The 13,638-nt window shown below is 46.0% G+C and overlaps 1 long non-coding RNA gene and 1 pseudogene across 1 annotated transcript; both read left to right on the top strand.

The window, feature by feature from the left end:
• The first annotated feature begins 2,517 nt into the window (after positions 1–2,517).
• Positions 2,518–3,685, top strand: LOC124661376 (annotated as a pseudogene).
• An 8,786-nt stretch (positions 3,686–12,471) lies between these two features.
• On the top strand, positions 12,472–12,871 carry LOC124684123. The gene is made up of 3 exons (XR_006996913.1): positions 12,472–12,524; positions 12,608–12,640; positions 12,756–12,871. It is a non-coding gene; the product is annotated as an uncharacterized LOC124684123 (long non-coding RNA).
• Positions 12,872–13,638: the final 767 nt, after the last annotated feature.

Raw genomic sequence — 13,638 nt, 5'->3', positions numbered from 1 at the left:
TCCCAATATTTTCCTCAGCTCCCCTCAGGACCAAAGCATTATTGACTTGAACACATGGTTCTTTGCCAAACACTTTGTCTTGAACAGATGATTCCAACTTTTGATGAACAGCAGATTGAACATCACTTCTACCACCAGGAGGGATGGAAGGTTCTGTTTCCATCTTACTATTAGTTCCACTATTTTTACCCTTTTCCAGGCTCTTGAAGTCATCCCCAATCTCATTATCATCATCAACTGCATCACCTACATTACCCTGTCCAGGATCTTCATCATCATCATCATCTACATCAATAGCTTCACCTTCACTTTCTACAATGAAATTGATCAGGAAAAAACACTGCTCCATCTCAAATAGCTTGTTTGCTGGGATCTTGGCTTTGTCTCTCGCGGCTACTTTAACCCTGACCTCTTTGTAGAAGCTTCTGAAGATGCACTGCCAGTCAATGTTCACAAGCACACCCAGGGAGGTGGAGATTTGACAGATAGTTTTCCAAGTCAACCACTTGGCAGGAATACCAAAGATTTTCACCCAGATTTCCTGGAATTCTTCAAATGGTTCAGCTTCCCCTTCCCAGTTCACAAAGTAGATTACCACTCCATCTTTTTTTAGGTTAATGGAGGGGTACTCCACTAAGTCCTTAATCCTTTTGCTAGGAGGAAACCTAACTAAGAACTTCTTGGGACCAATCTGTCTAATCTGCCAAAACCAGTTTGCTTTCCACATATCATTGAAGCATTTCTCAAGTTCCTCAGCTGAAATTTCTCCTTCTTTAACCACCACCACTCCTACATTATCCATGTTCAACCACTGCACAGCTTCTGGACCTTCCACTTCCACATGAAAGAAACCCAAACCAGGATTTGCACTCCCCCAGTATTGAGCAGTTGGAAGAAGAGAGTACCACATGAGGCAGTTGTCCATATGGTGTCCAGTCTTGCTGCATATAAAGCACCTCTTGATCCTAGTGCATAGGCCAACATAGTGTCCCAATTCTCCACAGTTGTAGCAAGTTACGAGTCTTGAACTTGGGATCCAGGATAGGCCCGGGACCACCGAGAGACGAATAACCGAAGATTAGCACCACCCCTATCACCACTTTGTTTTGATCCATCTGAAGCAGCATTCTTCTGATTCTTCTTCTTGTTCTTCCCAACACCAGATCCTTGCGGTTGCTGTGAAGGAACCATGCTAGCACTGCTACCTTGACTGTTGGATTGTGGAAGACTAGGAGGGATCCCTTGAGGAATCATCATCAGCGGATTGAAACCAGTAGGCGGAATCTGCTGATTGCCGAAGAACTGCGACCACTGGCTCATTGGCATATTCCACATATTTGGCTGCATCATCGGAAACATACCTTGACCAGCTCCCAACTGCTGCATCATCGGCGGGGGAACTCCGACTTGACCCCAACAGGGTCATTGGTAGCTCCAAGCGATGTAGCCGCAGATGTTGTCGCCGCTGGGGGTGCACGCCCACCACCCGAACCACGACCAGCCCCCACACTACCAAATCTGCCCGCGCCACGACCACCTCCCGCCATTTTGACCACCTCCATGAACGATTACTTCCCCTCTCCCACGCCCCACAGATCTGAGAACTTGATTACTTTTGGCTTGGGTAGAAATCCACTTCTAGCAGGAAAACAATCAGCCGGAGTAAACGATCTGTTTTGGACCAACTCCTTCCTGACCCAGACCAGGGTCGGAGAGCTAGGCGAAAACCTAGATCAGACCAGGAGTTTTTTCCTCGACACTGGCTGCGCAGCCACAGTTATATCCACTTCTGAAGACGCATTTCCAAAACCCGCCATCCCTGAAGCTCCACGAACGGCTCGATTTCGCTCTGGAGGGTCCAATCGACGGCCACCAATTGCCGCCACCAGAGAGCAGCTGCGCAACGGGGCCCGCCCCTGAGGACAATCTCCAGCTTTCCCCAACCTCTCCGGCGAGCAGTACCTCGTCGGAGATGGGTTTCCTCGCCTGATTTTCTCCCTCCGCCGCCGAGCATCAGCAGACACTCGAGGACCCTCAGAAATTCCAGGCCGCATACCTTCACCACCAAATAGCAACGGTGACGCCCTCAGCAGCGAGATCCGAGGCGTGGTCGTCACGGCGTCCAATTCTCTAGATCCTCCAGCCCTTGCTCCGCCATTTGACGCCGCGGGTCGTCGGGATCCTTCATTTTGATCATTGCCAGCGCCGCAGCTACCTGCTCCTCGAGCCCCTGCCCTGAGATTTGCGGTCTCCACCCCTTTACCATCTGCTCGACATCCCACTCCGAGGCGAGGCTGATCTGAAGGATCAGGAGCTTTCGCCGCAGTAGAGCCATCCTTCGCTCCTCCGCCATCACCGCTTCCTTCTCCTTCCGCCTTATCTCTTCTCCCATCCGCATCTCCTCGGCGAACGACGGAAAACCCGCCGTCCACTTCGGAATGGACATGCTCCTCCGCCGCGCGTACCGGAGAATACCAGCCACGGCAAGCACTCAGGGAGAGGGAGGAGGCGGCGGAGATGGTGGTGGTGGTGGTGGGAAAGCGAGATCGCCGGGGAATCGCCAGATTGCCTGAGGAGTCTATTTTCACTGACCTCTGTTGTGTCCACTTGCCCTCTGCGCTTTCTTGTTTGCCGCCTGTGGAGGTTTGGTCCCTCCACTATAACTCCATGCCCCAATTTATTTGTCAGAGATTTTCGATTTCTTCTCCCCTAAATATTATACTTATAGAAAATGTTTAGACACAATCAAGTTTAAAATTTAAATTTTGTTCGAGAATCTTCGATCTCCAGTATTTGACCAGTTATCATCGGTGACCACGGTTACTGGAAATCTTTGGTACCAATAGGCGGATTCAGCATCCCTGCAGGGCATTTGCACGAGCTTGCTGGATGGGTACTACCTTATATCAATGCATTTTCATGGTCATTTGAAAAAAGAATTAGCATCTTAAGCCTTTAAAAAAATGTAGTTTGCCCAGGCTTCCAATTATTCTTGGGTCCGCCACTGCCCATACCCAAATCATTGAAATCATCCGATAAATTTCTGTGATTTCAGTGGTGGCCGAAATCTGATCGAAACTATATTTCACAATAATTTGATATTCAGTCTTATAGGTATCTTGAAAAAGAAAACCATTTTCCAGTAGAGGCAACTTATTACACTACACCGTTGTAACGCATCTAGTACTTTCTTGTTTGGCTCTTGTAGGTATTATTCATCCACCGGTATAGTGGAAACATGCCACTCAATACGGCTCTCACAATCTCCTCCAGCTACGTACTCAGCACCATCACATGATCTACGCACAACACCTGGCCGTCGGCCTCCCCGACCCTTCAACCAACCTACTCTACCCCAGCATGCTCCTCTTCGCGATAGGCATTGCCGGCAACTTCTACCACCAGTACCTCCTGTCGCAACCCAGAAAAGGAGGCGACGATGATAAGGGGTACAAGATCCCCAAGGGTGGCCTCTTCGAGCTTGTCACCTGCCCTCACTACCTCTTCGAGATCACTGGCTTCTTCGGATTCGCGATGATCTCACAGATGGTCTACACGGCTCGCCATGGCCTCTGGCACCGCAGGCTACCTCATCGGCCGAAGTTTCGCCACCAGGAGATGGTACGAACCCAAGTTCGAGGAGTTCCCGGCGAGTATCAAGGCTCTGGTGCCCTATATCTTGTAGTGAATTAGAATAGTAATTGTAGGTTCATCCATTCATAAGTAGTCTGAGATTTGCCAAAGAGATGAATTAGTTGCTTGGTGTAAGAATTGTGATCGGATGATGGAACTAATGGTATCGTCGCTGATGTTTTGATGTTCTAATTGTGTCACCTGACCAAAACTGCGGTTACCTGAAAACGTTCTGAAATCGATTAATCCCCTTAAAAAATCGGCAATGTCAGGGTCTTGCGATGAATAAACTGGTTTCAGAGATTACAACATGTATAGAACATTGAAATGCATTGATTTGCGTATAGAGATGGGTGTGGGCGTGTGGCATCATAGCTGGGAGAAAAGACCAAGTATTGTACTCGAACAATAGAGATTATACTAGTAGTATAAAAGAAACGCCTATTAGCTAGCTGGACTTTTACTTCCAACCGGGAGTTAAGTAATTATAGAACAGGCGTTGGAAGTTTTCAACTGGTCAGTCAAGGAAGAGGATCCTACGCCGTTGAACTGAATCGATGGTGACAAGTTTAGTTACTACCAAGTCATATGTTGCTTACACGGCAACAAAGCCGAAGTGCTGGACGTGTTGAAATGAATAACCTTAATGTTTCATTAGATAGCACCTTCTTTTTTAGAAATATGGTCAAAAATAGCCTGGACCAGTAAAATTTAGATTATCCGTGAGTTAAACCTGATATATCATTTTTGCCTTATGCCGCACTAAAAGGAAGTAAAGAAAACATCATGACCCTAAGCAACTCCACCATCTAAAGAAACCTACAACAATGCAAAAGAGAGGTGTGGCACCCAGCATCCAAGCTTGCCGATCATGTGTTGAAGCTGTAGTTTGACATATCTAGTCTTTGTTAGGCCGACCCAATGTCGCTATATCGTTACTGCTCTTGCCGAACTACTCCAACTATTAGATACTTCTACCAAACAACTACCCCAAAAGAACGATCTCATGGAAAGCGGTGGTATAATATACTTAACATACTTAACAGCCCCTTTACGTCTAGCATGGATAACACATCCCATCACGCCCAATAGGGGCGTGGATAAATTTGGAATTAATGGTGCGGGGATTGAGACTTGAACTGAGTACCATTTAGATACTTCCACCAACCAACTATCTCAAAAGACTGGTCTAATAAAAAGTGGTGGTATGATATACTTAACACTAGCGAGCACCCTCCACTAGCCCTCCAAAGAGAGGTAGCCATGCAAAAGGGAGAACCGTTGGTGAGAGAGATCAACGACTCGATAACCTAGCTTTGGACTTGCAAGGGAACACACCATGGATATGCATGTGTTGGACACGAAGATCTCTGGTCCACATAATGTCGCCCATCCGCATCAGACCAGTCGAGCCTAACTATATGGTTACCACTCTTGTCAACACCATCCACCTGCTCGGTGGGGGGAGTAAGCCCCACAGAAGGGAATACCATAGCAAGATAACAAAGAGTTCAACTAAATGACTTATGCTTGAGAAGGTGCCCTCTGCTCACCCTTTGAGGGCAAGAAGATTTGAAGGAGAGAGTAAACTTCGTGAGACGAAAGACATCCAAAGAGATGAAATCAAGAACTCGTTAACCCGACATTAGAGGGGCGGATCTAGTAGATACGAAGAGGATGGAGCAGAGGCGCCTAGAGGAGATAGCTCATAGGAGCACAAAATGACCAAATAAGGGGAGCGGGGAGGCTAAAGAAAAGATAGACGAGAACGCCTTAGCCGAAATTACAATGAGCCACGAAAAATGCATTTTGGCCTTTTGGTCTTAATGATTTTGAATCCAAGCCAGACTCTGAGAGTTTGGAAATTTTTGTCAGATTTCATCAAACTTCAGTTCGAATTTCAGTCACATTCAAGCAGTAATATTTATCATGTGGCCTGGCATTGAAGACTGAAAATACTAAAGTTTTGATTATTTATTTAAGTGCTGCTAAAAATAATTACGTTTGGTCGAAATATTTTGGTGACTCATGAATCCAGGGAAAAATCTTATGAGAGATATCAAATTTCATCAAACGTCCAAGCGGAATTTTTTGTCATGTGGTCGGATATGGAAAACTAAAATTGCTGAAGTTTTGAAAACTTTTTTCAGTGCTGCCAGAAATATTCACACACTGATAGTTGAGACTATAAAATGATCATAGATCACTTGAGAACACAGTTTCTCCATGTCAGAATTCAGGCAAATTCAGTCTACTCCATGGCATGTGTGCCTTAATTAGCAGAACAAGAATTTACAGTGGCGACAAAGAGGAACAGAGAAAAAAAATATTAAAGAATAAATTCAATAAAACAAGACTCACATATGCACGCTACACATGAATTTGTTTTGCAAGATCATCACCCAAATCTTCAAATTTCCCAAGCCGATTTGAACAAATTAGCACTCGCTGATGAGCTCCCGTATGGCCCGCATGGTGGCCGGGGAGAAGATGAAGCTGCTTGGGGACAGGAGCGATGATGCAGCACTCGGAGAAGTAGAAGGCCCCGGATGATCATCACCACACGGCGTACGCTGCTGCTGCCCGAGCGCGAGAGCCAAAGCTTCCGCGGCCGCAGACGTTGAGGCCCCATCGTCGTCCCGAGCTCCGGACGCTGCCGTCGATGTCGACGAAAATGACTGCTGCTTACCCGTGAGCCGCTGCACCACAGACATGAACTCGTCCGGCGCAGCATGGATGATCCTCGGCGTGTGCTCATAGATAATCACCGGCCCAGCTGGTCCGCCGTCAGAGCTGCCGGCGACGACGCGGGGTTTCTTGGACGGCCGGGTCGTCAGGCTCAACGGCTGCGGCCTCCGGCCCTGGAGACCAGTTGATCTCTTCGCCTTGGAGTTGGACGAGGACGAGGACGACATGGCGGCGTGTGACTGTCTGATACTGTGATCTATGTGCTTACGCTGTCTTTGCAAGCGGATTCGACTTCCTCCGACGCATGGCGCCATTGAGGCTTATATATAGCGGGGGGCGTCGCCGTGTTAGAACACCATGGCGCGAAAGAAATGGTGAGCCGAACTTGGACTTGTTAATTTCCATATCCGTGCATGGCTGCAATTCTGCGTGCACGCGAAAAGGTCAGAGGCTGGATAAACTAGTGTCGATCCCTCCGTATGGAACAAGTTGGTGGTTGCGTAATGCGTAGTATATCAAAATAACGCTTTAATTTGCTAATTCTTGGTCGACTCCTAGGCTAGCTATATTCGTGCTAGCATAAGTTGCAATATGAATTGTAACTGAGATTGTTTTAGTGTCGGGTTTAGGGTTACAACTGATAAAACGACCGAAATATTTGATTGCTTCGTGATTCGTGTTACTCATAAATTATAATGCTGGTTGCAAATACCCCCGGATCATTGGACTGCTTCGTGATTCATGATAGTCATGTGTTACGTCGTGGGTTGCAACTATGATTTGATGACACCACTGTCAATCAGCATAATTCTGAGTCGACTATGAATTAATCAAATGCTTCAAAAATTGTATGCCATCTCTCGTTAGATAAATAGATCCTTACATGTGTACAGTGCAACATTTGAACGTTACGTTTTGTATGATAATGCATGTAAAGGGTTTAGAATATATTTATGTCACATTTTTTATGGCAAATACACTATGATATTGTTTTCACCAACCCAACCAAAAAAAAGTGATTCACTATTCCCTCGTCATGTAATATAAGATGCTAATAACATCTTATATTGGCTTTAATATCCTATACTTCCAACGTTCTGAATATGATTTCGCTGATTTATCCAAATTTGGGTGTATGTGTATACTAAATATTGTTAGGTACATTTAAATTTAGATAAATCTTTGGCATCTTTTTCGAGCGGAGAGAGTATTATTGAACGGATAAAGTAGTTTTGAACCACCACTCTTCTTTTCGGAAGTCCCCTCGAAAGGGAAGTGAGAAAAGAAAAACAGATGTTTGATTAATTAGAGAAATAAGTAAACCAGATAAAATAGCACTAGAGCACCATCGGATGCCGGTCACCAACATGCCAAATGCCTCGTCTGCTTTTGGAGCGGAGCTAGTATGATATGCACTTAGCAGCCGGCAGACGTATGCATTACAATTGGTATGAGTAGTTAATTAAGTAATGTAAGGTTAAGATTGCATGACAATAGCTATTGAACACAGATGGAGTTCAATTATAACGGTTTTGCTATGTCTCAGTCAACTGAGAATTCCTTAAGTCTTAGTCACCCACGAAAATGAACTTGAGTTGCACTTTTCTGTCAAAAAAAGTGCAATTGCACTTTTCTACTAGAAAATTGCAACTGATCCGAGTTGCACATTTTTTTGAACTGCAGTTGCACTTTTCTGAGGTGACTGAGACTTAAGAAAATCTCAGTCGACTGAGACATAGGCACACCCCAATTATAAATAGTACGTATACGAGGTAGTCGGCCGGTTAGTTGACCCTGATGATGCTGCTTCTTCCTGGACGGAGCATGCTGGACGCATATATAGCTGCATTTAACACGCGAGTTCAATGTTAGAGGCTTAGCTAACATGGAAAGAAGGAACACCAACCAGGAAAATACTTCATTAGTTTAACTAGCTTGCTCCAGGTCAAGTATGTTGCAAGCATGCGTGAGGAGACAAGTATGAGACGCTTTGGTTGTGCAATATAATCTCCTTGCATGAATGAAGTCTAGTTTGAACCTTTTATGTCCCTATTTTCATTCATCGGACCCGCATATGTTTGAAATATTCACTCGGTTTATCAGAAACTAGTACAAATGCCCGTGCGTTGCCACGGGTCCTCAAATTATATTTTTCAATGCACATATATAATTCAAATCTCAAATATAAAAATTCAAAAGAATGATAGTAGATTTCTAGGTGGGTACATAGAGTAGCAAAGTAGACAATAAAAAAGAGGACCAAATACATAGCCACAAGATACATGAATGCAATAACAAGACATCATTGATGTGCATCTGCGTGGTTCTAAGTTCTAGGTCGTCTTGTTACTCTTCCGCGGTAAGTCCCACACCTGTGTTCTGGGCCATCGTAACTGCCAACTCAACAACCTCTCCTTTTGGATGTTTGATTGTCTCACAAAAACGTGGGTGCTGCAAACACAATGTGCCTATCTAAATGTAAACCATGTATGGACAGTTAGTAACTGTTATAGTGTCAAAGCCATAGTCAATTTGTAAGAGATACAACAAGAAACATACTTGGCAGCTGCTTTAGTTCCGCCCGCTAGAGAATCCACGCGGGTTCCAAGCATGCGAAGATACACCCTACCTTCGCCCACACCACCCCTGGCGCCATTGCCCTCTTCCCGGCCACACTTGCTCGCTGCACACCGACAGCCATCGCCGCGCCACCGCATCGCCAATGGGGAGGAAGAACAACAATCAGGAGGAGTCTGGTTCCGGCGTCAAGAAGGAGGAGCGGCCCAACAGGGTGTCGCTCAACGTCGGCCTGTCGCGGGCGATGCACGAGAAGTGGTTGTTGTGCAACTGGGCGGACGTCCACCTTCCTGGCGGCGGTTGGCGGCTCAGCCATCGGCGGGTGCCCGTCCTCGACCCCCCCCTCCCCCCCCGTGCCTTCTGGCGAGCCAAAGCGGACAGCGGAGATCAGGCGCAAGCGGCGCTACCTCCCGGAGGACCTTCGCGCCGACCCCGCCTACGCCATCGATTCCGATCGATGGCACACCTGGCGCCAGATCGAGACCGAGAAGAGGGGGGTGGCCGGATTCCTCGGCGATCGCGACTACCCCTTTGTCCTGCTTCCGCGCCCTGCTCAGACGGTCACGCGAACGCATCCGCTCAGACGCAAACAGGGACCAAAATTGCGTCAGGCCGGATGCTGCGGTCACTTTGCGTGTCCCCGCTGGAGAAGGGTAGACCCAAATTTTGTCTGCTCAGGCGCAAACGTCCGTTTGCGTCTGCCCGTTGGAGATGCCCTTATAGATATAGTAAGATTGCACGTGTAATACACGTCTCATAATCTATAGTATGAACATAACTTTTGGATCCTATTTTTAGCGAGATTTTTTACCAGAGCCGCTTAAATAGCTCTCATGGTCCATAATTATGAGATATGAACATATCTTGGATTCAATCTTTTTTACGCAAACTTTTGTAATTATAGTTTAAAATACTTAAAAGCTACAACTAAATAACATAATCTTTTTTTATGACTCTCAACATGGTCCACTTATTTATGGGATCAATAGATATTGTTTATAGCTTCATTCCCTATTAAGAAGTGATCATAGTTAATTTCAAATAATGATAAATGTTTAATAACTATATCATGATACGGTGTGAAATATAGCTGCTCAAAAGTGTCACACAAAATATTTTCCCTAAACTACTCCATGAAATTTAACATCCAGAAACCACATGATGATCTGCATGATTTCAAAATTTCAATATATTCAATAAATACAATTATAAAAAAGAGTACTTTTCAAAATCATCAAATGATCATTACACTATTTTTTCTTAATCACTGGTGACACGCCCCACAGCCGAAAGCAAAATATCCCCTAATTGGACACGTCTACTGAAAAAAGGGAAAAAACCGGACAACTCACACTCTACTCACTCACTTTGTCACTCAACTCAGTCCGATCCCCATCCGCCGATCCTGTGCGCCCCTCCCTATCTCACCGCCGATCCCCAATTCCCCATCCGCCAGGTCCTCGGCTCCCTCTCTCGACGCGTCAGGCCGCCCCTCCCGTTCATCCCCACTCCGGATGCGAGGCCAATCTTCGCCGGCCCTCCTCGTCGAACCCGGTGTCGCCTAAGAGCCGGAGGAGGCGCTCAGACTGGGCATGCTCGCGGGTGACCCAACGCTAGGCGCCAGAGGAGGAGGAGACGCGGGCCACGTCTACACCGGATCGACGGCCGCAACCACCGTTCGTTGGAGAGCTCCGGCCTCCTCCTCCTCCCGCAGTGCAAGCCAGCCGATGAATCGGAACAATCGCCGAGGGACGGCAGCGAGGACGCTCTGCTCCGGCGGGCTGGCCGGGTCGCGAGCGTTCTGGGCATCAGATTTTGCATCTGCATCCAACTGGCCTTGCTGGGTTCTCGGCCTCGCCTGCGCCATGGACGACGACGGGGAGGTGTGGCTGCACAGGAAGAAGAGCAAGACGAAGATGCCCCTAATGGTGGCGCCGCTTCCCGCTAAGAGGAGGGCGCTAGGGGCAGGGACAGGTTCCAGTTGCTCTGGCGGGGCTACCATGATTTGCTCCTGGTGAGCGAACTATCTGCTCCTACCTCTCTCTTCTATATTGTTGTTGGTCGATGACGTTGAGTCGGCGATGATGTTCTTACAAGTAGCTCAGTTTATCGGATTGGTGAATTTGGGATTGAGGCGTTTACTGTTGTATACTGCTCATGTTTGCTTTCACAGTACCAACTGTGGATCATGTATTATTCTCATAATATAATTTGGGGTTAGCTAATTCCGTAATATTAATTTGTCTGAAGCTACCTTTTATCCTCTCTTTATCTGCAAAGATTATGTCTGATCTGTGCACTCTTGCTACTAATTTCCCATCGTGAATATCATGTATACTGCTCATGTTTGCTTTCACAGTACCAACTTCTGAAGATAGCAGGAGCCCCCTTTTCAAATTGAGTCCTCCAAAGCAACATGGCAGTTTACCCTTTTCCTTTTGTTCTCGAGCTCTTACCCATTGAGCCTAAAATCTTCTTAATCTTCATCAGGTTTCACAAACAAAGTTCATTGCTTCAATACATTTTGTTGACCAGCTTTCACCATTGAGCCGAAAATCTTAGCAGAGCATCATTTGGCTTCACAAACAAAGGTAACCGCTTTTTATGTTTTTTGCTCCCTAGATGATTGGCTGCCTTGATGCATTGCCTTTTAATTATATGTGTGGCGCTGCTTTACTGAAGTGTGTTCGTGCACTGCTGCGCATAGTTCATTGTTTGCTTCTTTACTGAAGTGTGTTCGTGCACTGCTGCGCATAGTTCATTGTTTGAAGTGTGTTCAAGCATTGCGATGTTAGTGTCTCCATATTCTGCGAGTACTGCTTTGCTATCATATTCTGCGAGTACTGATTTGCTATCTCAGTACACTTAAGACAATTATGTCTTCTGAACATTGTTTGGTTAGTTTTTTCACAAGCGGTCATGCTAAGTGCTGTGAATATCTGTTGATGTGCTCGTTTGACATTTTTTTAGATATTGTATTATTAGTTCTTATGCGTTTGTTTTACTTGATTGGGTTGGGGTGTTTGTGAAAAATGCTTTTCAATTTTCGGTGTCCAACAATGTTGAAAGCTACTTTTGAGTAGGCAGTTTGGGTATAACAATTTTCACGCTTATTTTCCGAACCTAAGTTAGTGCCAATACAAACAAGACTTTCCTCTGTAATAATGTAGTAAACTTCATGCATGACCCAGTTCCATGAAGTACTATAATCTGATTTCTCATTTACGTCCTAGTGGAATTGTTTATGTTCACCTAAGGAATGGCTAGAAATTTCTTATGTCTGCACGTTCTTTGATCTTCCTGTAACTTGAATTTTATTATCATGATCCTTTTATGCCTGGTTAACATTGTTTTTTAGATCCAGACAGCAAAAAAAAGAGAAGAAAAAAGATTTCTCAGTGGCTAAATGCATGCTTCATGTTGGCATGTTTCTATCCATCTTTTCCTCACTACTGCAGCATGCGATGTTGTGATTTTCTTGAATAGCATCAACCACGAATTCTTTCAAATTACAAGAGTTATTACTTCTTATCTTAATATAAAGAATTTATTTCCTATTCCTAGATATTTATCTGAGATATCTCTTGTACCTTTCTTGCAGCCACAGCTTGAATCTGGTGACAAAAGTATGCTTTCTGTTCACACTGTGTTCCTTGTGTCTTTAAATTACTTTTGGCAGTTAAAGTGATTATTACCTTCTCTGTTTCAGTTATCATGCCACCTTCAGCACTTGATCGTCTTGGTAAGTTAGCAACGAGACTAAGAAACATGCATATGCTTGATTGTTCACTTAGTTTCTATGATTAATTTGGGCGTGTTCTCACAGTAAATTCTCAAACATGTTCTGTTCTCTGCAGCATCTCTGCATATTGAATACCCTATGCTATTTGAAGTCCGTAATACAGCAGCAGAACGTACTTCACACTGTGGTGTCCTAGAGTTCATTGCAGAAGAAGGCATGATCTACATGCCATATTGGGTACGCCCATGTTTAGCATATTTGTGAAGCTGATTGGAAGGACCTTATTAAATATTGGAGATCTCCTCAATTTGAAGTAAGTCAGGCTGCCTACTAATGTTATGTTATATTCCAGCCTAGTAATTACCATTGGCTCACACTGTTTATGTACATGATGATCTCAGACCATTTTAGTACTTGTTTAATCTATGGCGTATAAGGCTCCTGGTTGCATTTAGTTTCAGTGTCATTGATGCTCAGCTGATCCTGTTTTCAACCGGTGGTCATGGACGCCTTCCGCTTCGCCGACCCGGCCTCGACGAGTATGCTGGGAGAGCCCAGGCGTGCAGACCACCTCCAACGTCAGCGGCGTGGTGCGGTCGTCGGCCGGGGCGCTCGTGAAGAAGCTCTGGATGCTCTACTACCCGCTCGTCATCGGGCATCGGATAGGCGAGGGAGAGGAGCGCATGCTCGCGTGCCTCAGCCACAAGCGTTGGTCCGACGGCCTTGTGCTGCCAAGGTTCGATGACGATCGAGAAGGACGCGGCGGTGGTGATAGTGATGCCGGACCTCGCGGTGGACTGGTGGAGTACGACGCGCAGGTCAGGAAGGAGGATGGGACGCCGCCTAAGAGGCTGGCCGTGGTCAGGGCGGGGAGGACGGATGCCAAGAAGCAGCTCGCGGAGAAAGCACAGGCGGCCATGTCCGCCAACATTGCCCACACGGTCGTGTTCTAGCTATGCAGTACTTTCCGCGTCTCTTCTGTCCAGACGCACTACTGC

The sequence above is a fragment of the Lolium rigidum genome, chromosome 1 (genome assembly GCF_022539505.1).
Source record: "Lolium rigidum isolate FL_2022 chromosome 1, APGP_CSIRO_Lrig_0.1, whole genome shotgun sequence".
Classification (NCBI taxonomy): Eukaryota; Viridiplantae; Streptophyta; class Magnoliopsida; order Poales; family Poaceae; genus Lolium; species Lolium rigidum.
The sequence above is the reverse complement of the archived record's forward strand: the minus strand, read 5'-3'. Positions and strand labels throughout refer to the sequence as shown.